Source organism: Culex pipiens, chromosome 2 (genome assembly GCF_016801865.2).
Source record: "Culex pipiens pallens isolate TS chromosome 2, TS_CPP_V2, whole genome shotgun sequence".
NCBI classification, from domain to species: Eukaryota; Metazoa; Arthropoda; class Insecta; order Diptera; family Culicidae; genus Culex; species Culex pipiens.
Genome location: NC_068938.1, coordinates 216,946,562 through 216,974,441, shown reverse-complemented (window position 1 = coordinate 216,974,441; position 27,880 = coordinate 216,946,562). Strand labels below are relative to the sequence as shown.

At 40.4% G+C, this 27,880-nt stretch overlaps 1 protein-coding gene and 1 non-coding gene across 12 annotated transcripts in view; both read left to right on the top strand.

Annotated features, from left to right (window-relative positions):
* LOC120427505 (protein 4.1 homolog) overlaps nucleotides 1-27,880 on the top strand; it is a 69,460-nt gene that overhangs the window by 21,580 nt on the left and 20,000 nt on the right. The window lies entirely within an intron of this gene.
* LOC128093202 (U6 spliceosomal RNA) lies at nucleotides 7,861-7,967 on the top strand. Its single transcript, XR_008212324.1, has one exon. It is a non-coding gene; the product is annotated as a U6 spliceosomal RNA (small nuclear RNA).

Below are 27,880 nucleotides of genomic sequence, written 5' to 3'. Positions count from 1 at the left end.
TTTTAAAAATATTTTTTCGCGATTTTGTCAGTTTTTTCGACATTTTTAAAAAACACTTTTTTTTAACTCTATAACAAACGGAATCAGATTTTACCCAACGATGAACTATGGCTGAAAAGATCACTTTTTTAGTTCCCTAAACACCTAAAAAATAAAAAAAATATCCTTATCCTAATCCTAATCATAACCTACAAGTTTGCTGAAGCATTGCTCCGGCAGAAGTCTCAGCGCGTAGTCGTGTTTTTTCGCGGTGTGTTTGGCGCGTTTTTCACGGCGATTCCGAGGCGTGTGCGAGCGGACAAGCCCGTTCCGGTGGTCAGAGAGGCCACAATCTGGTCGTCGTGGACACGGCGGCGGTGCAGCGGCGGAGAAGGAACGAGTTCCCGTATCCGAGCAGCAGCAGCAGGAGGAGTCAGCAGCAGCGGCTGCGGAGGCAGCTGAGGCGAGAGACGGTCGTTGGTCGGTGGAAACGGCCCCGGAGAGTCGACTGCGGTCGGCGGACCAGTTTTCGGCCAGGCCAGGTCGGAGACAACCCCCGTTGTTTACGTGGCTGGCAGCAGGCAGCACAACAACAACAACAACAACAAGCGCGCGCAAACGAGCTTCCCGCGCATCCCGCTGCGGGTGGCAGCCAGTGCGGCCAGTTCGGCGGTGAGTGCGAAAGGCGAGTTTTTGTTAGCGTTTAGTTTTTTTTTTTTTCTCATAGTTTTTTTTTCTCAGTTAGTTTTTTTTTCTTTTCTGCTTTTTTACTTTTGCGTTTAGTTTCATAATTTTCATTTTCGTTTAGTTTATTGCGTTTCTTCGCAAACATGGATCCGACCAAGTCGGACCATGAGGAATCCGATTTCGATTCAACCCTTGAGGGAGACGAGGACGTGGAAATGGAGGACTCCGTTTTGGGAGTTCCTTCAAACACCACCAACAGGGACCTCTTCCTGAAGGATAAGGATGCTGGCGGTAAAGGGGGATCCACGGACGGGTCTAAGAGGACGAAGCGAAAGCGTCCTAAATCAGATCCGAATCCGGTTCCCCCTCAACCACCGATTCCTCCCTTGACTCCAGACCCGATTCCTCCCTTGACTCCAGAACCGATTCCTCCAAATCCAGATCCAATTCCTCCTAAAACACCGGTGCCGAATCCGGATCCAAATCCCCCCCCGCCCCTGAATCCTCTTTCTCAAAAACCGATTCCTCGTCCTCGTCAGTATCAAGAGGGATCGCAAACGGAATGGGTGGTCTTCTTCCGGCCCAAACAGAAGCCGTTAAACTTTGTACAGATCACCAAGGATTTGCAGAAGCACTATCCTGGGGTGGTCGAATGTACCAAGCTGAACAAGAGCAAGCTCCGCGTGATCGTGAACTCCGCGGTGCAAGCGAATCAGATCGTAACTGATCTGCGGTTCAGCATTGAGTACCGTGTTTGGATTCCGGCCCACAAAGTCGAAATCGATGGCGTGGTGACCGATGACAGTCTGTCGCTTGTCGACCTCTCAAGGGCGGTGGGACGCTTCAAGAACCCTAAACTTCCAGCTGTGGAGGTACTCGAGTGCCGGCAACTGGGCAACGTCACCACCGAGGGTGGCCAAAAGAAGTTCATTCCTTCTGCCTCGTTCCGGGTGACTTTTGCAGGGTCAGCTCTGCCGGACTACATTGAGCTGTACAAGCTTCGGCTTCCAGTTCGATTGTACGTTCCGCGAGTGATGAGCTGCGAAAACTGCCAGCAGTTGGGACACACCAAGACCTACTGCAGCAACAAGAGCAAGTGCTCAAAGTGCGCCGGCCCCCACAAGGACGTGGATTGCCAAAAGCAGGCTGAAAAATGCCTGCTTTGTGGCGGGGAACCGCACAAAACTCGGCAGTGCCCAAAGTACAAGGAGCGCGAGGACAAGATGAAGCGATCCTTGAGGGAACGCTCCAAGAAGTCCTTCGCGGAAATCCTTAGTCAGGTGACCCACCCCAATCGCTTCGCTCCTTTGGCGGACGAAGACTCGGGGGACGAAGATTCCGATGTGGAGGTCCTCTTCCAGAGAGACGAGGAAAGTGACTCTTCCGGGCCAAACCCGAAGCGCAACAAGGCTTCCAAGTCCAGAAAAGCCGCTGGCGGCAAGGGTAAGGAAAGTGACTCGTTGAACTTCGAGGAGGATTTTCCTTTCGGTCCGTCGGGTAAGCCCGCTCCGAAGCCGGCACCGAAGCCCGTTCCCAAGCTGCTGAAGCCCGTTCCCAAGCTGCCAAAGATCCCCCCGAAACCAGTTCCTAAACCGAACCCGATCACCGATGCCTTCAAAGGAGTCCTTACTTTTTCCACAATCGTGGAATGGCTGTGCTCTTTTGTGAGTGAACCGACGCGTTTAATTATAAAGCGGTTTGAGCCTCTCGCTAGACACATCGGGAAACAGCTTGCTAGCACGATGCCCCTCTTGTCGTTCATTTCCTTTGATGGGTAATACACCAAAAACGAAAAACGGCATCTCCATTCTACAATGGAATTGTAGAAGTTTAACCCCCAAGTTAAACGATTTTCAACAATTCGCATTCGAACGGGACTGTGATGTGTTTGCGCTGAGCGAAACGTTTCTTATCGGAGATGAGACGCCAGCTTTCCGGGGGTACAACATCATCACAGAGAGCAGGGCAGGACCAAATAGAGGTGGAGGCGTACTGATTGGGGTCAGGAAATGCCACACTTTTAGAAAGGTCACGCTCCCGAATCTAGGAGGAATCGAAGCAGTCGCAGTACAGGCCAGGATCAGAGGACTGGACATTTGCATTGTGTCCGTCTACGTTCCCCCACAGGTGTCGTTAACTCGACAAAAGTTGTGGGGTATGCTTGAGCTGTTGCAGGCACCGAGACTGGTTCTGGGTGACTTTAATCTTCACAGCACCGAGTGGGGAAGTCACAAGACAGACCCTCAAGCATATCTGATTCATGAACTGTGCGACGACTTCCAGATGACCCTCCTAAACAGGGACAAGCAAGTTACGCGGATTGCAACACCACCAACGCCAACTTCGTCCGGTACGAAGGCGAGTGCCATCGACTTGTCGCTCTGTTCCAACAGTCTGGCAGTTCTCTGTGACTGGAACGTGCTTCAAGATCCTCGTGGCAGTGATCATTTGCCGATCGCTATTCTGGTTAGCCATGGCCCACAGCAATCGACAACGGTGGAGATGCCTTACGATCTGACGCGAAATATCGACTGGAAACAGTACGCGGAGGCAGTCTCCATTGGAGTTGAGTTGCGAGCAGGGTTGGCACCGCTTGAAGAATATGCGTTTCTGGCTAATTTGATCTATGACAGTGCGATACAAGCTCAGACGAAACCCGTCCCGGGACCGTACATCCGAACGCGCCCTCCACTTCCCTGGTGGGACAAGGAGTGTACGGATCTCTCGGCGGCCAGGTCTGAAGCTTATGTGGACTTTTGCAAGTGTGGAATCCGAGCGAACTTCCAAAAGTACAGAGCTCTTGATCGCAGGTACAGTAATACTCTGAAGCGGAAGAAGCGAATGTACTGGCGGGAGTTCGTTGAAGGACTACCAGCAGATACGTCCATGAGCACTCTGTGGCGCGTTGCGAGGGCCATGCGTAGAGGTTCCGTTCCGAACGAGAGTGTGGAAAAATCGGACAAGTGGATATTGGATTTCGCCAAGAAGGTGTGCCCGGACTCGGTGCCGACACAACCATCATTCGACGTTGTTGATGGGAGCGATGCTAATCCTCCCTTCTCGATGGTAGAGCTCTCCATAGCACTATTGACGGGCAACAACACTGCTCCTGGTCCGGACAAGATCAAGTTCAGCTTGCTGAAAAATCTTCCGGACGTCGCCAAGCAGCGTCTGTTGAAACTGTTCAACACGTTGGTGGAGCAGAACGTAATTCCACACGAATGGTGACAGGTCCGGGTGGTTGCCATTCAAAAGCCCGGTAAGCCGGCATCCGACCACAACTCGTATCGTCCAATCAGCTTGCTGTCGTGTCTACGCAAGTTGCTGGAGAAGATGATCCTCGACCGCCTCGAACCATGGATGGAACGAGAGCACTTGCTGTCAGACACGCAGTATGGCTTCCGGAGAGGCAAGGGAACAAGCGACTGTCTAGCTTTGCTGGCCACAGGAATCGACATAGCCCGTGGTAAAAAACAGCAAATGGCTTCTGTCTTCCTAGACATCAAGGGTGCATTCGATTCAGTCTCCATCGATGTGTTGGGAGTAAAGCTGCGGCGGAGCGGTCTCAATCCGACGATGTGCAACTTCCTCATCAACCTGTTGTCAGAAAAACACATGCACTTTGTGCAAGGTGATCTGGCAATCACCCGGATAAGTTACATGGGTTTGGCACAAGGCTCACGCCTTAGTCCATCCATGTATAACTTCTACGTCAGCGACATCGATGATTGCTTGACCGGAGACTGCACCCTTATACAGTACGCAGATGACGCAGTGGTTTCAATCGCTGCCAAGAAAGAAGTCGATCTGCTAGAACCCTTGCAAGATACTCTGAACAACTTGGCCCATTGGGCAGTTGGAAAGGGTATTGAATTCTCTCCGGAGAAGACGGAACTGGTCGTTTTTACGGGGAAGCATGAACCGCCGCAGCTCAATCTTTCTCTCTCGGGAAAGACTATCGAGCAGTCGGACCACTTCATGTACATGGGTACCATCTTCGATCAAAAGGGAACATGGGGGAAGCACATCAACTACCTGAAGCAAAAGTGCCTGCAAAGAACTAATTTTCTGCGCAGCGTCTCTGGCAACCGGTGGGGTGCTCATCCTTCTGACCTGCTGCGACTGTACAAGACAACGATACTCTCGGTGCTGGAATATGGCAGTTTCTGCTTCCAAACAGCTGCGAAATCACGCTTGTTGGTTCTCCAGCGGATACAGTACCGAAGTCTTCGCATTGTCTTGGGATGCATGCACTCAACTCACAACATGACCCTCGAGGTCTTGGCGGGAGTGTTGCCTCTGCGAACTCGTTACTACGAACTGTCTTACCGGTTCCTGATCCGGTGTGATTACAGGAATAAACTGGTAATTGACAACTTTGAAACGTTGCTGAACCTTCACGTTGAGTCTCGGCGCATGCTTCTATATTATGACTTTATGTCATCGTGGGAGTGGAGCCCGAGCACAACGGTACAGCGCACGCCTCCGTTAACCAGCAGCACCCGGATTGGCTTCGACACGTCCATGAAAGCCGATACTCGCGGTATCCCAAACCATCTTCTGCGGGGAGTTGTACCGTCGATCTTCGCATCAAAGTACAGCCATGTTCCTCCAAACAACAGATTCTTCACCGATGGCTCCAAGCTCGACGGCTGTACGGGCTTCGGTGTTTATCATGAATATTATCAGCTGTTCTTTAAGCTGAAGGACCCGAGTTCGGTTTACGTCGCAGAGTTAGCCGCGGTTTACTGCGCACTGCGAATCATCGAGACCATGCCACCTGATCACTACTTCATCTTCACCGATAGCTTTAGCTCTGTTGAGGCTATCCGGTCTCTGAAGCCGACCAGGGAGTCTGCGTTTTTCCTCACGGAAATACGCAAGACTTTAAACAACCTGGCGGCTCAGTCCTTCAGCATCACGGTGGTATGGGTCCGCGCTCATTGCTCGATTCCGGGTAATGAGAAAGCGGACTTGCTCGCCAAGAAGGGTGCTGAGAGTGGTGACATTTTTGAAAGGCCAATTAGCCTACAAGAATGCTACGGTTTTCCAAGGCAGCGTGCGCTTCTGGATTGGCAAACACAATGGGACGGAGACACCAAGGGACGTTGGATGTATTCCATACGACCTAAGGTGCAAAGAAAAGCCTGGTTCAAGGGAATGGACTTGACGCGTGGATTCATCAGAACAATGTCCCGCCTTATGTCGAACCATTACTCGTCCAAGGCTCATCTTTACCGTATCAACATGAGTGATACAAACTTATGCGACTGTGGGCAGGGTTATCAGGACATCGACCATCTCGTATGGGCGTGTCCAGATCACCAGGCTCACAGAATTAAGTTGAAAGATACCCTCAGGGCCCGAGGAAGACCACCAGAAATCCCGATGCGAGACGCGCTATCTCAACTAGACCTTGATGTTCTCTATCCGATCTATCAGTTCCTCTCAGATTCCAATATATCTATTTAGTTTTTCTTCCAGTTAGTTTTCCTTCAGTTAGTTTTCCTTCAGTTAGTATAACTCGCCTTCACACAAAGCCGTCGTTTCTGGTTGCACCGGAAGCAAAGCAAGAACGCCCCAGCAGCTGGACACCGAGTTGCGGCTGAGGACAAAACGCAAAGGCCAGCAGAGCCAACCAAGACCCCTACACAATCCCCCTTCCCTTCCCACGCCTTGTCGTTAACATCAATCCCTTCCCTACTAACCCCGAGTAGGCCGCGGGTAATCGGCTCCCCTCCCACTAACATTTACACACAAGATCCTCTGTAATTATTAAGTCAAATGTAATTACAAAAGCCGACTCGGTCCTAACCAGGTCCAAGTACCGAAAAGGACCTAATAAAAATAATTTTATGAAAAAAAAAAAAAAAAAAGTTTGCTGAAGCCTCCAAATTGGTCAAAGTGAATCATTTGTTTACCGTTAAGTTTAAAAAGGTCTTGATTAGTACAATTCTAGAGTTTTTTTTTAAAGGTTCTATAAACATATAGGAATCACAGTACCTTATAGGACCTTTTAAAAAAAACTTTAAAAAACACATTGGCTTATAGGACCTTTGCAAAAAACCTTTTTATTGCTTTATTTTAGTTCTTGTTTTAGTAAAAAAAATATTATGTTGTATACCTCCCACTAAGGCTGTTACAAATTTTATTAAAAGTTTTTGTCTCCCCACCTTCAAAATTAGCCCGAAAAATCAGGGGGCAAAAACATTTTTTTTTTTCAAAAAACTTCAAAATTTCAATGGAAGTTGAACTGTAATCAGCTGAAATCAATTTAAAATGCATTCCCCTGCGTTTAGAATCAATTTTAGGCATGTTTGGGTTGATTTAAAAATCTTTTGAATTTTTGAAAAGTTTCGATGTTTATTCTTACAAAATGTTTTTTTTTTCGCTTAAATTTTTGTTTTCGTCAAATCTTACATTTTTTGAAAACTAATGATTGCAAAACAACTGCATTCCCCGGCGTTTAAAATCATTTTTAGCATGTTTATGTTGATTTAAACATTTTCGTTGTTAAGTATCGCAAAAAGTTTTTTCGCTATTTTTTTTGTTTTCGTCAAATCTTATTTTTTTCTTTTAAAACTAATGATTGCAAAACAACTGAACTAGTGGTAAAATACATTTTAAAACACTTTTTCCATGCAAATGTTGAAACTATGGCTTGTTATTACAATTTATATATTTTTTTTTTATTTTTTTGCTTGATTAGTTTTAGGAGCAAAAAAATAAAAAAAAATAAATAACAAGCCATAGTCCCAACATTTTAATGCAAAAAGTGTTTTAAAATTTGACAAAAACGAAAAATTTTTTTTTTGCGATACTAAACAACGAAAATGTTTAAATCAACCCAAACATGCTAAAAATGATTTTAAACGCAGGGGAATGCATTTTAAATCAATTTCAGCTGATTGCATTTAAATTTCCATTGCAATTTTGAAGTTTTTTGAAAAAGTATTTTTTGCCCCCTGATTTTTCGGGCCAACTTTGAAACTTTAAATAAAATTTGTACCAGCCTTATATATAGCAAAATAAACCCTTTTACATGTTTTTTATTCCTATAAGAATACAATCTGTCAGACGTTCTAAAAATAAATTTTACCTGTATCAATTTCTAAGCTCTTAAAAAATAACTCATCACAAGAACTGTTTTCAAATATGCTAACTATATAAGGAAATTGTCAGAGCACATTCCTCGTCCTAGCTTCGGCTGGACATATACTAAAATTGGAACGATACAGAGAAGATTAGCATGGCCCCTGCGCAAGGATGACACGCAAAATCGTGAAGCGTTCCACATTTTTTTGGCTGGTAACAATTTAATTAGATTTTAGTGTAATTTTCTAACAAAACCTAGAAAGTCTTCGTGACAAACCCAATTATGCAATAAAAAAAAAACTCTTAATTCACGCTCAGAAAATCATTCAAGTACTATTGGACTCTCTGATTTCCCCACCTTTGACGGTTGACGTTCATTGTTTCTGGAAATTGTGTGTATGCATACGCAGACCTCAACCCGACATAATAGAGACTCATGGTCGTCGCAGACAGCAAAACACGCAAAGTGACGTTCAATTGCAGAATAATGCCCAAGTGAGACTTATGAATTGCTGGGGTACGATAAAACATACACAATTCAAACCGGACCAGACCAAACAAACCAACGGTAAAGTGCTTAACTGTCAAGTCAAGTGTGTGTGTGTGTGCGGTTGTGTGTGTGAGTGTTATTGTTCATTGTGGACTAACTGTGTGCTTGACTGCGACTGGGGGATCTATTGTGAATGGCAATGAAGTGCCTTTTTGAATCGAATACTTCTTTTGCCGGCATGCCATAGGTCAAGTTAACCCTTGGTTAAACAGTCAAATCCAGCAAAATTTAATTTTTATTTTGTAAAATGAATCATTTTAACCGAGTCATAACTGAATGAAAAAATATTTTAAAACAAGGTAAAAAGTACCCTCTACAATGTTGCGACCTAACACCTCGAACACCTCAGGCAGCAATTGAAATCACACGATAGTGATCAGTGAAATTCAATTAAATATAGGCCTCCACCGGTAATTGAAATTGATTGGAGTCATGATGATATAGAGCACAGTAGTTGTCCACAGAATGTGATGTCATTTGACACGAATTTTTGTTCTCTCTCGTCCCCTCCCACAAAGGGGTCCTTTTGAAGTGCAAATGCAATTTATGAAATGGCTATCTCGGGCTGCCATTACTATTGGGTTCTCATTCTGTATTGCTGGGCGGTGGCGAAATGGCACCTCGGCGTTGTTAATTCAATTATGGAATTTTAAGTGTTGGGCGAATAGGACTGTTTGTGTTAGATTATTACTATTTAGAGTAGGTGTATAATTTTAGAATAAACAATTATAACAAATATTTGATACCAACAAAATTTAGTGCTCTGCCCTCTTTTTTTTATAAAATTAATTTTACCTAGACTGCCGTTCTACGCATAATTGTCCCATGTTCAAAAAAGGGCAACTGAGAAAAACGCGATTGAAATTTTTCGATCGATTTCTGTGTTTCTACGCATAATTGTCCCGTGGGTCCCTATTTGCCTTATATGTCCCTAATCACCCCGGTTAACATTTTATCACCCTTATTTGTAATCCTCTTGCAGGTAAATAGGTAAACAAGATAAGATGATTCGTAAAACTCATGATTGCGTGATAAAAAAATACTTGGTGGGACAATTATGCGTAGAAGTTCAACGATGGGACAAACAGACTTGGTATTGTTTTCAATGATTTTCTGAACAAAGTACTAGATTTTGAGTGTTTTCTGAAAGTATACGTAAAACTAAACCTTAAAATGATAAAAAGTCAGAATCGTCCAAAAATGACATGGGACAATTATGCGTAGAACGGCAGTAGAGGTGTGGTAAAGTGGGCATTAATCTATTTTTAACCAATAAAAAAAACAATTTTTGAATAAATTTTTGGTTGCACCGGAAAGAAATCTTATTTTAAAGAAAATTATGGGTTTGGTGGTTCAACTGATAACAGGTTGTAGAAATGGTTTGATACTATCCTAATATACCAAAATAACAACTAAACAAGTTGAAAAAAATAAGAAGTATTTTTTTGTAGAACAAAAGTTGCTCAAAATTCTTCCCAAACTCGGAAAAACAAAATAAAAACATCGGAAAAATTGGAAAGAAGGGAAGAAAATTATGGAAACTAAGAAAATTGTAGTAAAACTCTTGAACATTAAATGAGTCAAGAGTCAAACATGGATTACTTATTAAGATTAAGTTAAAGACATCGCTCGTGATAAAATAAATAAGAAATACAGTCCAGACTCGATTATTCGAAGGCCTTGGCAAAATTTTACTTCGAATAATCGAAACTTCGGATGATCGAATCACAAAAACATTTTTTTTTCGATGTCTTATTTTCGAATGTCAAGCTTAAATATGACTCCTAAATTAATTTTTAAAACCCAAAATGGCGGCCAAAATGGTTGTGATAAAATATAATAAAAAAAAGGTTTTTTTTCCTTAACTCGAATTTGATGTTAAACATAAGAAAATAAAAAACCACAAAAATTTTTTTTGTTCATTTTTCAAAGTTTATGCCCCCCCCCCCCCCCCAAAATCAATTCGAAAAATCAAGGGGCAAAAAAAATTTTTTTTTTTCAAAAAACTTCAAAATTTTAAAAGAAATAGAAGTCTAACCAACTGAAAACAATTAGAAATGCATTTTCCTGCGTTTAAAATCATATTTAGCATGTCTGGGATCGATCAAAAATATTTTCAATTTTTGTGGAATTCCAATGTACAGCACCGCAAAAAGTTTTTTTTCGGCGAAAAAAAATCTCTTCAATACTTGGCTATTTTGAAAACTAATGATTGCAAAACAATTTTCAATTTTTATATATATTTTTTGATTTTTTTTTATGAATTTAAAAATTCTTGTTAGATAATAAAACCTTTTTTTGGGTAACTTGAAATCATGAAGTCTTTTAATACAAGGGTGAATTCCATGATTCTCGTAAAAAATGATATCTCCAAATCATATTAAAAAAAACATTATCCTTGTAAAAATCACCCTTCTTTTTGATAACTCCGAATTTCGAATTCTTATAGAAATGAAGGGCAAATCTCTATACAACTCACAATTATCCCTTCTTTATGATATCTTCAAATTTACAAGTCAAGTCAAGGTTAATTTTTAATGAATTTCATGGTTCCCGTAAAAAAATCGCTCAAAAAGAAGGGTTTATTTTTTAATTTGATGATTCTCGTAAAAAAACTTTTTTCAAATTTTATTAAAAACAATGGCTTATCTATATGAATTATATATTTATAGTAAATAAAACCCTTTTTGTAGATATTTTCATATCTTTTAAAAAAGAAACGTTTTCACATTTGATAAAAAAATGAAATTTTGCAATTTTAATATGGTTCATTCTGTGGTATGGGTCATTAGGGTGTAATATCAAAATCGATTTTCCAGCACAGTAATTTTTCAGTTCCTTTTGGGGTCCTAAACAACTTCCCAAAGTTTGGGAACGATTGGTTCAGTCCTCACTTTGCTCAAAGCGATTCAATTTTCCATATAAATTTGTATGCGAAAAACCATTTTTTTTGGATTTGGATATTTATAAAATCCACGTTTCACGCTGCACTAAAACCGGATTCATATTCGGATGCTCTTGAAGGTGCTCTACAACTTTCCCGAAAAGAGTATGGTGCTAACTTGCTCCTAAAAAAAGATACAGCGTCCTCAAAACTCGTCTAAATAGTGATTTTCGAGCAAAAAAACACGTTTTAGACGAGTTTTGAACACGCTGTATCTTTTTTTAGGAGCAAGTTAGCACCATACTCTTTTCGGGAAAGTTGTAGAGCACCTTCAAGAGCATCCGAATATGAATCCGGGTTTAGTACAGCGTGAAACGTGATTTTATAAATATCAAAATAAAAAAAAATGGTTTTTCCCATACAAATTTATATGGAAAATTGAATCGCTTTGCGCAAAGTGAGGACTAAACCAATCGTTCCCAAACTTTGGGAAGTTGTTTAGGACCCCAAAAGGAACTGAAAAATAGCTGTGCTCGCTAAATTTGGACAATTTTATTTTTTTCCAAACAACCATATTACACCCTAATGGGTCATTATGGGGAATAAGATTTTGGGGAATGGGATAAAACTAAAAAGTTTGCACTTTGCAGTTTGATATAGTCCAAAATGTCAAATGTGTAAGCCAAATGGTAATTTTTGCTCTGGGACAACTTCCAAAATTGGCTGTAAATCGGATTTTGGGTAAAAATGTAATATGATTTAAATAACAGTTCATTGTTGTATCAAAAGGAAAGGCAAATTTAACAAATTCTTGTGAGCAGGCCAAATGGCTATCAGATCTTAAAGAAATATTTGCATATTAAGCTAAATTAGGTCTCATGCTATAGACATTCCTTGTCCAAGTCTCTTATTTTAAGTTGTTTTCTTCTCGGGAGAAGTTTATTACACTACTTTTGGCGGTTGGTTCTCGTCGGCACATCAGTTTGAGTTTTAAAGGGTCGCCTACGCCTTCTCAAAGAGGAGTGGGATCAGGTTTCAGTTTTACTATTTCGGTACTCAAAATAGTACACATTCCGAGACAGTGAAGAGTTTTGTTTACGAAAGATCGTCATTATTGGGAGCGTAAACAACGTAAACATCCACTCGTAACTGTCGAAACAATTGTAGATGAGATGCAGAGCAAACTTAATTTTTGTGTTTCAATTGATGCAATTCAGTGAACAAAGTCAGCTTGACTAATTTTATCTTTTTCTCTAATTTTACAGGTAAATTGAGCAGAACCAAATTATCGTCACCTTTCCTCAAAATTCGTAAGTAATGACCACGTCACAGTGCCAGGAGCTATTATTAAAATTGGGTCCCCGTCGTAAAAACCGGAGCACATAAAACTGAATGTCCCGTCCAAAATGAGGCCTCCAAAAGGGTTTCGAGGCCAACCGACGACGTCCTTGCGCAGCATGCAAACCGGACTCTTCCTGCCCCAGAGAACCGGCAGCAGATATTATGATGGAAAGAGAATCTCAAAACTCAATTAGGCGAACGCTTCCGAACCCCGAAAATAGACCGTTTTTCGTCTGGCCCAGAAACCCCCCGGTCTGCTACCGGTGTGTCCATAATCGTATAAAAACATGTCAATATTAGAAACAATTGAACAGATAATTGGATTTTGCTCGCATCGGTGCCCTTTTGGGAACAGTAGACCGGAGAAGAGTCTGATCTGGAACTCCCACCCCTCAGAAAAGTGGTCTAGATGGAAAAACTTTTAGTAATAATCAAGTTGTTTCCCGGTCGCCGAAATGGACCATGTTCTGCCTCTACCTGTCAAGGTTAGAGCGGGTTTGGCAACGATGTCACGTCTTTCCCTTGGCAGGTCCCAGCAACCCACGCACACAAGTTTCTCTCTCTAATGGATGATTTCATCCCCGGTTTACGTCACCGATCAGCCGTGTAACGAAGTTCCGAGCAGGGGCGATTCTGTGAACCCGCAGTTTTCAGACCATGACGTAAGCGTACACCCCGGCGTGGTAGATTCTCCGGTGCGCCCTTCCGGAGCGAAGCGTCATCTTCCACGAAGTTGTTGTTTTGTTCAAACGGTACAAAAATGTTCGCTTCAAAGCCTACTCAGTCTCATTGCGCGTCGAGGTCAAGTGGTTCAACTGGGCAAGATATGAAACACTCGACACGAGAATTTATGGATCCTCCTCGTCAATTTGAGAGAATGTGTCTGAACGGTCTCATGCAAAGTGATCTTGATCGTTGACCTGAATTTGTAAAGCAGCGTTTCACGGGTATGAATAATTTTAATTTTTCTTAGAAGGATTTTTGAAACTAAAAGAATAGAAATCAAACCAATAGTCAAGCAATTATTTGATTTGATTCCAAAGAAATAAGTTATTCAATAAAAAAAAAAACCCCAGATCAACAAACCCTTTCGAAACATCATATCATCTACCTTTAACCTGGGTACGCAACAAGCTCCCAACCATAATATACCACTCACGAGGTGCAAACAGCCAATCAGGGACCGGCAATAACGGCCGGAAATCCCTACGCCAATGTACATCACCTAATTGAGTTGAATCCATTACTTGGCCGTCGTAATTCTTCGCACTCCCGTCCAGGACGCGCAACAGGACAGGCAAAAAATCACAGCAAATCACCACCGTCCACAACACTTCTTTGTTGTGTATCAAAACAACCCAGCTGGGGTTCCCTGTGGGTCGATTGGCCAGATTAAATTAACACAAACCCAGCACTCTGTCTCTCTCCCTCCCGTAGGGAAGGAAAATTGAGGGAAAATACGCTGAACTCGTGGCTAATAAAAATAATCGATTTTTTGTGCTTGTTTTTGTTTCACTGAACGTGCCAATCAAATAGAGACTCAACGTAGAGTTGCCCCCCGAAAATCCAGGACGACACGCCAACGTGTAAACAGTAACTTAATTGATTGATCGATTTAGGCAGGAGAGGATGTGTTCGCTCAGTGCAACTTTACACAAACATCCCCCTGGATGCAACTCAATCAGGCGAAAGTGGGTCAAAGTGACCAAGGTTGGCATTTTCCCGCCGCCACCAAACCACAACAATGTGTAATTTATGCTGCGCCAAGCCAAGCCTGTGGGGGGGTAGGGTGGAATGTTCCTTAATGCAAATTAGTTTGAACCAAACTCCTTTCCAGCTAATACCATCGACGACCATTACGAGGGAGTAATAGTGCTACTTAGTCACTTCGTGACGGACTGTTGTACCGGTGACATCATATCGACGTGAAGTTTATGCTCGCTATTGCCTCATTACTTCACGAGAGAACGGGCAGAGTTGTCGTTAATCATTCAGAATTATATTGCCACGGCAGTTAAGCTTTTGCTCGGCACGTCCAGTTTGAATCGTTGGCATTGTGCACTAAAAATAACTCAACTCGACGTTATTTGGAAGTAAGAGAGTTTTATTCTTGAGAGACTGCATGCTTAAATAAAAATGTTTTAATTTTCCAGATGTAGACTTTCAACTTACAAATCTAATTTTTAATAAAATATGATTCATTATTCAATTTGTACCATTATTTGCTCGATGTTTATACACCAAGATTTTAAAGAGAGATAAGAAATCGTTTAATTTTTCTGTATATCGAAACCTCTACTGGCATTTTGTTTGAAAAATTTGTTCTTCGAACAACTTTTCTCTTGTTTTATATTTTCTTATTCGATTTTATGCATTTTTATCGAGTTACCTTGTTTAATTTTTTTAACGTATTAACCTAGTGTAAAACCTCAACCATTTTTTTAAATTTTTTTTTTATAAAAAATCTATTAAATTGACTTTGCGCAACGTGTAATTTTTGAGTTGCATAACAAGTTGTTTCGACCTCATTCCAGAACTCGATTTTATCAGCACACGTTGTATTTATCTTTCTTGGTAAACCTCGTTGGATAAATGTGCGACTCATGCTCCAATAATTTTGACTTTGAAATTAGTTTTTCTCAGTGGTATTTAATTACCCAAGTAACATTTTAGGCTTTATCAGAGCTGTCACAACCGCTATAAAACCTATCAGCCAAAACCAACATTAAAACCCCTTAGTCGTAACAAAATCTTCAGAACCTTGATAAACCCCACTTAAAACCCAAAAGGACCTCCGCAAAAGGTTGTTACGGCCTATTTATAAAACCTTCATAGGAGTTCAAAGCTTTACAACTGAATCCTAACAACATCCTCAAAGCCTTGATAAAACCTTTGTTAAAACCTAGTCAGGAGTTATGGAAAAATGACATTTCACACGTCTTCAAACGTCTTTTGCCAAATAGGTTTTATTTTGGCAAAATTAAGTCTTCGTCTTGCCAAATGAAATTATGGAGATGGTTGTCAAAAATGGCGATAATAGATAATAGATATTAGATGTAATCCAAATAATTGGAAAGCTTATTTCTCGCAATTGATGGCTCAAATTAAGCTGGGATTGAAATTTTATTGATAAATGTAGGGGAGATAGAGCCAAAAAATTCAACTCGTTTCATCAAAAATCAGTATTTTGTAATCATAGTGTATAATGTTAAAAAATATTTTATTGCAATTCTTTGAAAAAAATGTTCAAAATATTTTTAAACATCTATACTGCCCATGATCGCATAAATGTCCCATATGCATTTTCAACAAGTTGAGAAAACGAGCTTGGAAGTTTGAAAAACGTTTTCTCATTAATTTTAAATATACAACCAGTATACTCAAAAATCATTCAACATAGTTCTCATACATGCTCTTGTTTATGCTTTTGATAAGTTTGCATTGAAATTAGTCTTGATTTTTCTCTTTCAATTAAAAAAAGTTCGCAGGATGGGACCTGGTATGTGAACATTTTCTACATAGTGCATCAATATGTTCGCAAACCAGCCCGATCGCAGCATGCTGCCTAGGTAACCCCAGTAGTAAACAAATTTTTCAGCAGAAAATGGAGAAAATTTGCATTCTTTAAAAATGATTCAATCAGCCATTTGGGAGATTTGTGTGACCGTGAAATTGATGAAAACCCTTCAAGATGGCCGGTCTGTATAATTGCTGACTATATTTAAAAGATTGGAATATCCGAAAGGTATGTTCAGGACATAATATTTTGTAGAGGGACTGGTTTGTGAACATTATCACGATGGGACTCATATTTAAACATTTTTCAGATGGGACAAACAAATTTGTCGTTGATTACTGAATTTCTGGAACAAAGTGGTAAATATTATTAGTTTAGCTTAAAGGAACACAAAAAACGAAGCCATTCCAATATCTAAGTCAAAATAGACAAAAATGCATATGGGACATTTATGCGAACAGGGGCAGTATAGCTATATTAATCTTACCAGAAATTCAGCATAAATGTGTGTTTTCATCATATTTAAATCAAATTTTTCAGTTTTCTATTTTTTCAACCAAGATGGCGGTCGATCACTTTCAATCAGTACACGCGTTTAGCGCCATATTTATGCAATGCTAATGGGCCGCGTTAAATGCTTTTTCAGGAGCTTATGGTTTTAAGTAAGCTTTTTACATGCCTAATGGCACTTGACAGCTAAAATACCCTGGGCTTTAAAAAAGCATGCGATAAAACCGTTTGGTATGACATTGCCATTGGGTTTTCAAGACTCTCTTAAAACTTTCATAAAACCTTATTAAAAGCCATTTAGCTTTTATTGTCACAAGGTTTTATGTCCGAGGCATAAAACCTTGTTAGAGCCTACTAATTAGCTCTTGCTTATTGGTTGCGGTGAATGCCTAAATAAAACTATAAAGCAATCAAGATGCTATCATAAAACCTCAATAAAACTAGGTGGTGGCTAGTTGGTTTAAAAATGTAACTTGGTTACCCCTTATTTTTCAACCCGCGATCAAAAACTTTTGATTCGATTTTCAAAGTTAATAATGAATCTTTTGCATTCTTTTTTTGCATTTTTCTATAAAATTAATTTTGATTTTTTAGAAGCAACCGTAACCTATTTTGGAAATTTGCAAATGTTGTTCTTGATTTTTCAATTTCAGAATTATTTTTATTGAAGAGAGCAGAAAATTTTGCAATTAGATGACACTGAGAAAAACATTTTTTTGCAAAATTTTAACATGAGGAGGCTGTAGCAACCAGCAGTTCGTCCAACAATGTAAAAAAATGGGCTGCCTATTTCTAAATTGCAAAAAAACAGAACATTTTTCGAAAAATTTAAACTTGAAAACTGTGCACTTTACCAAAAAAAAATGTGTAAAGTCAAAAAATCAAAACTTTTTCAAAAATGTATAACTCTGGTACCATAATTTGCACATTTTTGGTCCCCTTTGTTGAAATATTTTATTTCAACAAAAAATACGTATTTCGGGAATTCAAAAAAGTATATTAAAAAAAAATGTTCCGTGTACTTTTTTTCTGAAAAGTCTTTATCATAATCTGCAACTTTGGCGAATACATTTTTGAACAAATATTGCTGATTTTTGTATCAAATATGGCTAATTAAGGCATTTTTATAAATTTCGAATCTATTTGAGCACAAAAATCAAAAAGAGATTTGAATCGTTAGGAAAAAACCAGGTTGGATTGATATTTGACAATTTTTTTACAGTCTATGCAAATTGTAATAATCTAAAAAGCATCTATGATGATACAATATTTAATAATTTTTCATGAAAACTATAAACACAGCAAATACAAAAAAAAAAAAAACTTCGGTCAAGGTTATTTCAATCTAAATCTCGCAATTGATGACGTGACATTCTCGCTGGTGATCTTTTCGCTCGCCCATTCCACGATCACCATCAAAGTGTCTAAATTTTTATGGGCGTCATCAACTTTAGTTGACAAAATCTCAAGCGTTCTCTTTTCTTTACTGTTCGCGCGCTTCATTTTTACGACCCCCTCCTTGTCAAATCGACAATTACGATAATTTTCTCTCTGATTTAATTCTCACCCTTAAGAGGCACAACCAAGCGTTGAAAATTGAGCGCCACAATAACTGCATTGTGCTCAATTAGAAGAAACTCTTGAATTGCAATTGTCACCAGTTGAGGTGCAAGCGCTCGCGAGTGACGACTGTGTGGAAATTGTGACCGCATTGTTAAGGTTATGAGCATTATTTTTTGAAGTAGTTCAAAGGTGGATACGCACCTCGCACAGTTATTCCGAGATGTTGTAACGTGGGGGAATTGCTATGTTGAGACCATTGTTTATGCATTCATGACTTTCCGGACATTCCAAGTGCGAATAGTTCGTGAACAGTAAAAAAATGTGGTAAAATTACATTCAAGCATTTATTTTTTATTTTTTTTAAACACAAGAATCAAAATAATTTGTACTTTAAAACTTGTTTAAATATACGATTAAAAAAAGGTTTTTAGTAGTGCAACAAGTGAAAATGAAAATCACTGCACAAATGTGTGAAAGAGAAAGTATGTGTATCGCTTGCGTGCTCCGAGAGAGAGAAGCAAGAAAAAGCGCGAAATTAGGTCATTCGTCAGATTTGTAAAAATACAACATATTCCCATACCCTGCCACACGATAAACGCAAGAGGGCGGGAGCGGGTTGAACAGCATTGGAGCTTGATTAGTGAACACTGAAGCATTAGGGTGTAATAAGGTTGTATGGAAAAAAATAAAGTTGTTCAAATATAGTGAGCATAGTAACTTTTCAGTTCCTTTTGGGGTCCTAAACAACTCCCCAAAGTTTGAGAACGATTGGTTAAGTCCCCACTTTTCGGGAAAGTTGTAGAGCACCTTCCAGAGCATCCGAATGTGAAACCGGTTTTGATACAGCGTGAAACGTGGTTTTTTTAAATATTAAAATTCAAAAAAATGATTTTCCCCATACAAATTGATATGGAAAATTGAATCGCTTTGCGCAATGTGAGGACTGAACTAATCGTCCTCAAACTTTGGGAAGTTGTTTAGGACCCCAAAAGGATCTGAAAAATTGCTGTGCTGGAAAATCGATTTTGTTATTACACCCTACTGAAGCATACAGCCAGCCGGCAGTTAGTGCAAAGTCGTTGGTTGGTGACGACAGCGCGACGGGCGGACTCCTCCAACAAAGTTGGAGTGAGTGTATTCAGCTGTCGAGTGTTGTTGAAATCTGCGGATATTGTTATTTCAGGGGAATAGTATCTGTTTTTGCACCGCCAAAATGGACAGAGGCGAACGGAAATAGTTAAACGAAATTTTATTGCAATTTGCATATTTTATGGCACTATAAAAGTAAAATGATGGCTTTTTGTCGCTTATCGCAAGTATTGAAAGACACATTTTTTATAAGATTTTTGTATTATTGTTTTGCTGTCGAAAATGCCGCCTATACTTTTATTATTTTTCATTTATCTTCACTTCTGCAAATGTATTAATAATTTTATTTTCTAAAATGTTGAGACTTATTTACCAAATTTTTTATATAAATTTTCAATGTTTATTCAATTTTTTTTAATTTTTAATGTTAATTTAAATAATCTTTAATGTTAATTTAAATATTTTTAAATTTTATTAATTTTTTGACGTCAAATTAGGGTTCTGCTATCTAATTTATTCAAATTTGAGAGATCAAAATTTACTTTGAAATTATCAGATTACTACATTATTTTTAATTATCAAATGCATTTTCTCAATATTTCATCACCGCCATATTGACCGCCATCTTGGATTTGAAAATTCAAATCCTTTTAGAGTAGTTAGGAGTCATATTTAAGCTCAACAATTAAAAATAAGAAGAAAAAAAACTAAAAAAACTAAATTGTGCAACAAAATGCAGTGGTAATGTCACAGGCATAACCAGAATGACGAAGAACGAGCCAAGGCATAATATATTTCCCAGTTTGTTAGACCAAATTGGAGGCGAATGTGTTAAAACCCATATTTTAGATCAAGTAGAATCCAGTGTTGAATTCTGCATAAAATCTTTTGCTTTGCACTGTGCCTGTTTTTAGTTATAATTTTTGGGGGTTTTGTTTCCCATCCAAAACATAATTATAATTGATTTGATTCAAGCAATACATTTTTCTTAGACTGCACACTGCCCAGTTTTACGTTTTCAACGGCTTGGAATCCCCGAAATAAGGTTAGATGAACTCGCCGCATCCATCATCGCGGTTGGGGGGCTCACCACACTGACTGCGCTCGTTGAACTATTCGGACCCGCAATCGAAAGCGCCAACACTAACACCACAGACAGGCGGACAGTTTACGAGTTCCAAAACTATAAAACCTACACCCAATCGCTCGGGCTAAACGTGCAACGGAACCGGCTTCATCAAACCGGCCGGCCAAATTTGTTACCTGCAAAGTGGAATTGAGGTTTTCGGGGGTCTCAGATTTGACCCTTTGAAGACTGATTTGTGAATTTGGCCTGGTTGTATTTAGCGTGGCGTGAGTTATGGACGTTGACCTGCTCGCAGCCCTTCTGAACACAACAGTTACGTGATATATTTGAACAGCACCGTTGAAGAAATGTTTGGTTAGCGACCATAGCATAAACTGATGGACGCATGAAGGTTCAAATGAATCCATTTGAAAAAAAAAGACTGTATCGACTCGTCTCTCACTCCAGACTTTTGACGTCCAGTGACGATTTCAACCGAGGTGGGCATGTCCCGCATCATCGCCATGTTTACTTTGGAAAGGCGAGGGGTTTTCACCCTGGTGCGATGAAAGCATAAAACAGGTTTTCATTTCACCGCGCGATAAAACCGCGGGCCGGGAATTGACGAGCCATCGACGGGGCGTTGTTTCGCGAAAGTCGATTTTTTTGATAGCTTAAACGTTGAATGTTGCGGGGCGTAATTGAGGCGCGATAAAAGGTTGGACACTTTGGATCGGTGACGGTGACGGGCGGTGAAGAAGACTACGTTGTATTATGCAGGGTTGATTGAGGATGGTGACGTGAGTTGATTTGGGTCAAGTGGCAATACGTGGTGCTATTATACCTTATGAAAGATGCAATGAACTTTTGTAATATTTGCAAATATGTTTTATGTTCGCAGATTACTTCTTATCCAAACATCTTTTCAAAATGTTTATGGTATTGAAAGATTCTCCCTCTCAAATTCTTTCTAATCACCACGTCAAATTTAATTACTCTACAAATATGTTCTGTCCTTGTTCCATTCTCGCCATCTCCAATCATCTCCCTCTTCAAAGTGTATCCCAAACTTTTTTTTCGTGCCTCCCAACCAATTTTTATGCGGCATGCTCATCATCAGCGAACATGACAGCATCGTAAAAAAAAGTTTCCCCACAAAATTCCACAACAATGTGTATATGCTTTTTTCCTCTCTAATTTGTTTTATTTAGAGTTTTTTGTGGTTGGTATAGGCCGACCCGAATTCCATTCGAAGCCATGTCGTGCTTATTGGTTGGTTAACCCTCAAGATTTTTTATTTTTTAAATCATCAACAAAAATTTATGCAAAAATCAAAAAATTGTGGAAAATTTATTTCTCAATTCTTTCCTTCAAAATATGACAAAATTATTAATTTCTAACAACTAGTTGAGGGTTAAACCCTCGATCCCATCCCGGTTCGGTGTGCAACATTGTCCCCGTGTCCTTCTGCGGAAACATCATTAACTTCCCTGAGGGCAAGTGGTCTGGACGGACGGACGGACGGACGTGGACACATTTTGCATATTACTTGATGCGGTGGCATACCGCACCACATATTGCGGTGGAATTCAAATTTCCTGAACTCTGCTAACTGCGAGGCACATGATGGGGTGGTCATCGAGGTGGGTTACCGGCTTGTTTGAGTCACAACAGGTGCACGAACGTTTCCCTCCGGAAGGGTGACATTTTCTGCAATGTTGTTTTACTTGGCGGTGCGGAAAATGTAGCAAAATTTGTTCAACAGTTTTTGAATCAAATAATTTTTGAATTAATGCCACTGTGCCAAGTGATTGAAAATGTATGGAGCTAGAAAGAGTAGCGGGGGTCGAGAGGTTTGTAGGTGCGTGGGTTGTGTGGGTGTCGTATGAAGGAAACGTGTGTCCAGTTACTGGGTCGCCAGTTGGCAAATATAAGCCATGGTTGCGGCTTCAATGTTATAGTATCAAAGGGCTAATCGAAAACCTGGTGCACAAAGTTGGTATAATATGGTGCGGGGGGATGTTTAGAATGGCATGGTATATAAAGATAGTGTCGGTGCGCAAAATGTGGGGTCAGGGTGGGGAATCCAAAAATACGTCGGGGTCAATTTGCCTTTTTGGGCATGAAGTGTAGGGACATTGAGTGGGTGCTGACGAAGCTGGTTACGGCCTTTTAAGAGGGGCTTCAATTGGGGTAGCGTGGAAATTAGTTTTGGGGGGCGCAGTGTCATCCTAATTAGGCTTGCATTTTGGCAACGCGCTAATACCGGGGGGGTAATCTAATGGGGCGTAGTGCGGTATAAAAATTAAGTGCGAAATTGGAATGAGTGGGGGACGGGGTTTTTGAAAGAGGCGTGATCAGGGCTTTCTTGGCTTCATTGGGCTACAAAATTCAGGGGGTCGCAAAGGGTACTCTGGTTCACATTAAAAAACATATCCATAGTGTACGCACATGCGGTCTCATTCGAGTGGGACAATATTTTTGCAAGGAGTGCTTTTTCACTATCCTTTTATTGGCAAGAAAAAAAAAAGAAAAAATTCTAGAGGAAAAAAATTTGTATTTCCCTTAAACATATCAAAGAAATAAGACTTTATCACACACAACCCCAATACAACCCAACACCCCACACACCCACACCCCCACAAACCCCCCCACACCAACCCAACAACAAAACAACCCACACCAAACCCCACCCACCCAAAAACACCCACACCCCACCCACCCACACCACCCCCACAAACCCCCACCCACCCCCCCCACCCCCCCCACAACCCACCCACACCCCCACCCAACCCCCACACCCCACCCCACACCCCAACCCCCACCCCCCCACCCCCCCCCACCCCCCCACCCCCCACCCACACCCCCCACCCACCCCCACCACCCCCCACCACCCCCACCACCCCCAACCCCCCCCCCATCCCCCACCCCCAATACCAACCCCCCACCACAACCCCCTCCACCCCCCCCCCACCCCCCCCCCACACCACCCCCCCCCCCCCCCCCCCCCCCCCCCCCCCCCCCCCCCCCCCCCCCCCCCCCCCCACCCCCCCCCCCCCCACACCCCCCCCCCCCCCCCCCCCCACCAACCGCCCCCCCACCTTTTTTGCGGTGCTGTACATTAAAATTTCATAAAAATTCAAAACATTTTTAAACAAGCCCAAACATGCTAAATATTATTATCAATGCAGAATAATGCATTTTAGATTGTTTTCAGTTGATTAGACTTCTATTTTCATAGAAATTTTGAAGTTTTTTGGAAAAATATTTTTTGCCCCCTGATTTTTCAGACCAATTTTTTGAAGGGGGGAGGCGACATAAACTTTGAAAAATATTTGCAACGGCCTAATAAAAAGTTTAATAAAAATTACTCTATTACTCTTGTAAAGAAACAATCATAAGTAAAAATGTTGAATAAAAGTTTAAAATTTACTATTTGGAAGTTACATTGTTTATGCACGAGCCCCAACATTCGAAATGAAGTGACAATTTCAGGGTTGCAAAGTCAAAATTTAAAAAATCTGGCCAGCCACCGAATCTTTTTCTGGTATCTGGTATACGAAAATCGATTAATTATGAATGGAAAAAGGGATCTCCCCTCCCCTTTAATTTAAAATAATTTAAAATCTTGTAAAATTCTGAAGGTTTAATTGTTTTTTGACTTCAAAAAGGTTGAATTACAAATTTATTAAAATAAATATTTTCTATTTTTTTCAAACTCGTTCATTTGAATCAAAGAGATCAAAATTGGCAAAAAAAATGTAAAATCTGTCGAATAGTGCTACAACCTATACCACCCAGAAAATGGTTAGCTTTCAAATTAGACAATAAGTACAATCTTTCAAAGTTAGCTACAGTTACAAGGGATTGGAGCGATTCCAAAAAGAAAGATAATGAAGACTGTCCTGTAAACTCAGTCGAGAATAAAATGACCTCAAATTTATTTTTGAGGTTTACGATACTTTGAGAGCATAATGTACTCTAGTTACCAACTCAGAATTGGATACACATTAATTTTGATTTTGTTTTTCGTTTGTCATAAACTGATTTTTTTTTTACTTTTCAAATCTTCTTTCACAAGCTTTCCTTCGGTTAAATTCTGTCATTTTTTCTGCATTCAAAAACAAAAATATATACAGCACAAGACAGCATTCCTTCCAGACTGGGGCCAAGCCCCCCGGCGGAAGATCATTCGAAAGTCGTTCAAAGTGGTGAAAGAGAGTGTTGTTGACGCCGGGTGCGCCGCTACTCGGCGCGTGTATCGATAAAACCTCCAAATTAATGTGTGTACTAACCAACCGGGTAGACGACGACGACGACGACGATGACGCGATATAGATAAAACATGGACTAAACGGGATTGGATTTCATGTTTCCTGGATATGTGTTTCTTTTTTCTTTTTGGGGAAAGGAGAGTCTTCCATTTTTGGAGGTGACGAGTTCGGTTGGACGCCCATTGCAAATTTTATATTATGACCTTTTGAGTTTAATCAAATTATTCTTATTTGCATTAGCATTAGCATTAGCATTAGCATTTGGAGGACGCCCCACCACCGGAAGGCTCCACAACGCTTATCCCTCTGTTTGGTCTGGTTGTGTTAGACCCTCATCCGGAACAATAATCCAACACGGGAGATACCATGTCTTCATCTTTTTGATGAGTGTGTAATACAACCCAGGGCATAAGGGGGTCCAGGCCGGGTCCAAGCTATCCTCAGGGATATGAAGGATCGTTAGTAAACACCTATCTAAAGTGCGCAAGGACCCCTACGTCACCTTAGTGGTATAGATGTTTGTAGGGAGGTTTTGGACTCAATGTTAGTAGGAGAGGTAGAACCCTAGGATACACCTCGAAAGGTGTTGCGGGTTGGTTGTAACAGTATTCCTAATTCCAGTCTAGGCTCACCAAGTCGCCATGGCCTAGTGGTTAGCATTTTTGCTTACCAATCCAAAGGACGGGGGTTCGAACCCCGCCTTCAGCGACTTTGATTTTTCGTTCATATTCAGCATTTCAAGTATTTCTATGTCCTTAACTTTTTCGATGGGAGCAGATGGGAATCGAACCCAGAACCATTCGCTTACAAAGCAAACACTGTAACCATTCAGCCACAGCTGCTCCTCAATCAAATTATTCTTATTTGCCTAAAAATAAAGCAAATACCAAGTACAATGTCCATCACCCCCCAAAAAAATTGCGTGTGGGCAGCATATCATTTCGAAACGACGGGGTCTCTCAAAATGCACACGAACGAACATATCACCAGACAATGGATCTAAAATACCGTTTGAAGAGCTGAACCGAACGTTCGTATGGAAATTTAAATCAATTTGAAGCGCAAACTGCTGACGCGTGTTCAAGCCGTGTGGTACGCGCGCGACATGACGTCGTCAGGGACAGGATGAAGATATTGTAGCTCTGAACTCTGCGCCACTGACTGACAATGTATGCGAAAGTTGCAGCAATTGAGTTAGTCCCGCTCGTAATTGGGCAAAACTGTTGTTCGCAATTGATGTAGGTGGGTGTGAGTCGCGACCTCCAACGCTGATTTATTGAAATGACACCTCGCTGCGAGTGACAATTCTCCAGATATAGATTTTTCGCCTCCTCCTAGCCAAAAAAAAACCGGTAGATATCATCTCCAACTTGTTCATAACTCGATTCCCCGGAGAACAATATGTAACTCTTGTTTAGGGGGAGTTCATGTTACCAGCGTAGCGTCTGCTTCGAGTCCTTTTACGACCAGCGGTGGCGCCAGCGAAATTGAGCCCCCCACCCAAGTCAACGGGTTCCTTCGAGGACATCGAATTTGGGTCTACCGGCCAGGTTTCATTTATTATCAAGACCGTGGTGGCAGTAAATTTGAGCGCGACGCGACCACACCCGCCAAACACGCAAACTTTTATTTTTAGATTGAGAGATTCTGGTGTGTACGGCATATACAGCGGACAAAGTTTGTCCACAACGAGCGAGTTCTAGTTTCAATTCTGGATCGATTGACCAGCTGGTAGGAACGGGTCGTAAACAAATTGAGAAAATGTGCGTTTGTTCCACTTTCTTTTGAGGACCACAGGAAATTTGACCACTTCTTTCGGCGACCATCGGTCTACACATCACGAAAAATTCATCAGGTCCCCCACCTTTTTAGTACCAAATGTGCAGTGTGTGGTTTTATTGGAGGGGTTTGTTGCTGCCTCGATAACGATTTACGAGCGTTTCCTCGTGAATATTTCAAGGGAAAAACTACCTGTGGTTGATAGGGGTTCCCCCTTTTGGAAAAGTGTTGGAGGATATCGTAGCGTGATGGCTCAAAATACAATTTTCGACTTCCTATTTTTTAAAGCTTTTGAAAAAGTATGTTTAAAAAGTGTACATAGAACAAAATTATTCTACACAAAATATTCCGAAGAAACAATTCTGAATTAGAATTAGAACTACTGCACTATTTTTATTTAAAAAATACGTCCAAAAAAATTGAGAATAAGTGCAGTTCGGTTCTTCTACATTTTGGCTGTTTTGGTAATTTTAGTCAATTTGGTCATTTTGTCGTTTCGGTTATTTTGGTCGTTTTGGTCATTTTGGTCATTTTGATCAATTTTGGAAATTTTGATCATTTTGGTAATTTTGATCATTTTGGTAATTTTGGTCTTTTTGGTCGTTTTGGTAACTTTGGTCGTTTTGGTCATTTTGGTCATTTTGATCATTTTGGTCATTTTGGACATTTTGGTCATTTTGGTCGTTTAGGTCGTTTAGGTCGTTTAAGTCATTTTGATCGTTTTGATAATTTTGGTCATTTTGTTGTTTTGATCATTTTGGTCATTTTGGTCGTTTTGGTAATTTTGGTCATTTTGGTCATTTTGATCATTTTGGTCATTTTGGACATTTTGGTCAGTTTGGTCGTTTAGGTCGTTTAGGTCGTCTAGGTCGTTTAGGTCATTTTGATCGTTTTGATAATTTTGGTCGTTTTGGTAATTTTGATCATTTTGTTCATTTTGGTCGTTTTGGTAATTTTGATCATTTTGGTCATTTTGGTCATACTGATCATTTTGGTAATTTTGGTCGTTTTGGTAATTTTGGTCGTTTTGGTCATTTTGGTAATTTTGGTCATTTTGATCATTTTGGTCATTTTGGTCGTTTTGGTCATTTTGGTCATTTTAGTCAATTTGGTCATTTCGTCGTTTCGGTTATTTTGGTCATTTTGGTCATTTTGGTCATTTTGGTAATTTTGATCATTTTGGTCATTTTGGTCATACTGATCATTTTGGTAATTTTGGTCGTTTTGGTCATTTTGGTCATTTTGGTAATTTTGATCACTTTGGTAATTTTGGACATTTTGGTCATTTTGGTCGTTTAGGTGGTTTAGGTCGTTTAGGTCGTTTAGGTCATTTTGTCGTTTTGATCATTTTGGTCCTTTTTGGTCGTTTTGGTAATTTTGGTCATTTTGGTCATTTTGGTCATTTTGATCATTTTGGTCATTTTGGACATTTTGGTCATTTTGGTCGTTTAGGTCGTTTAGGGCATTTTGATCGTTTTGATAATTTTGGTCATTTTGTCGTTTTGGTCATTTTGGTCATTTTGGTCATTTTGGTCGTTTTGGTAAT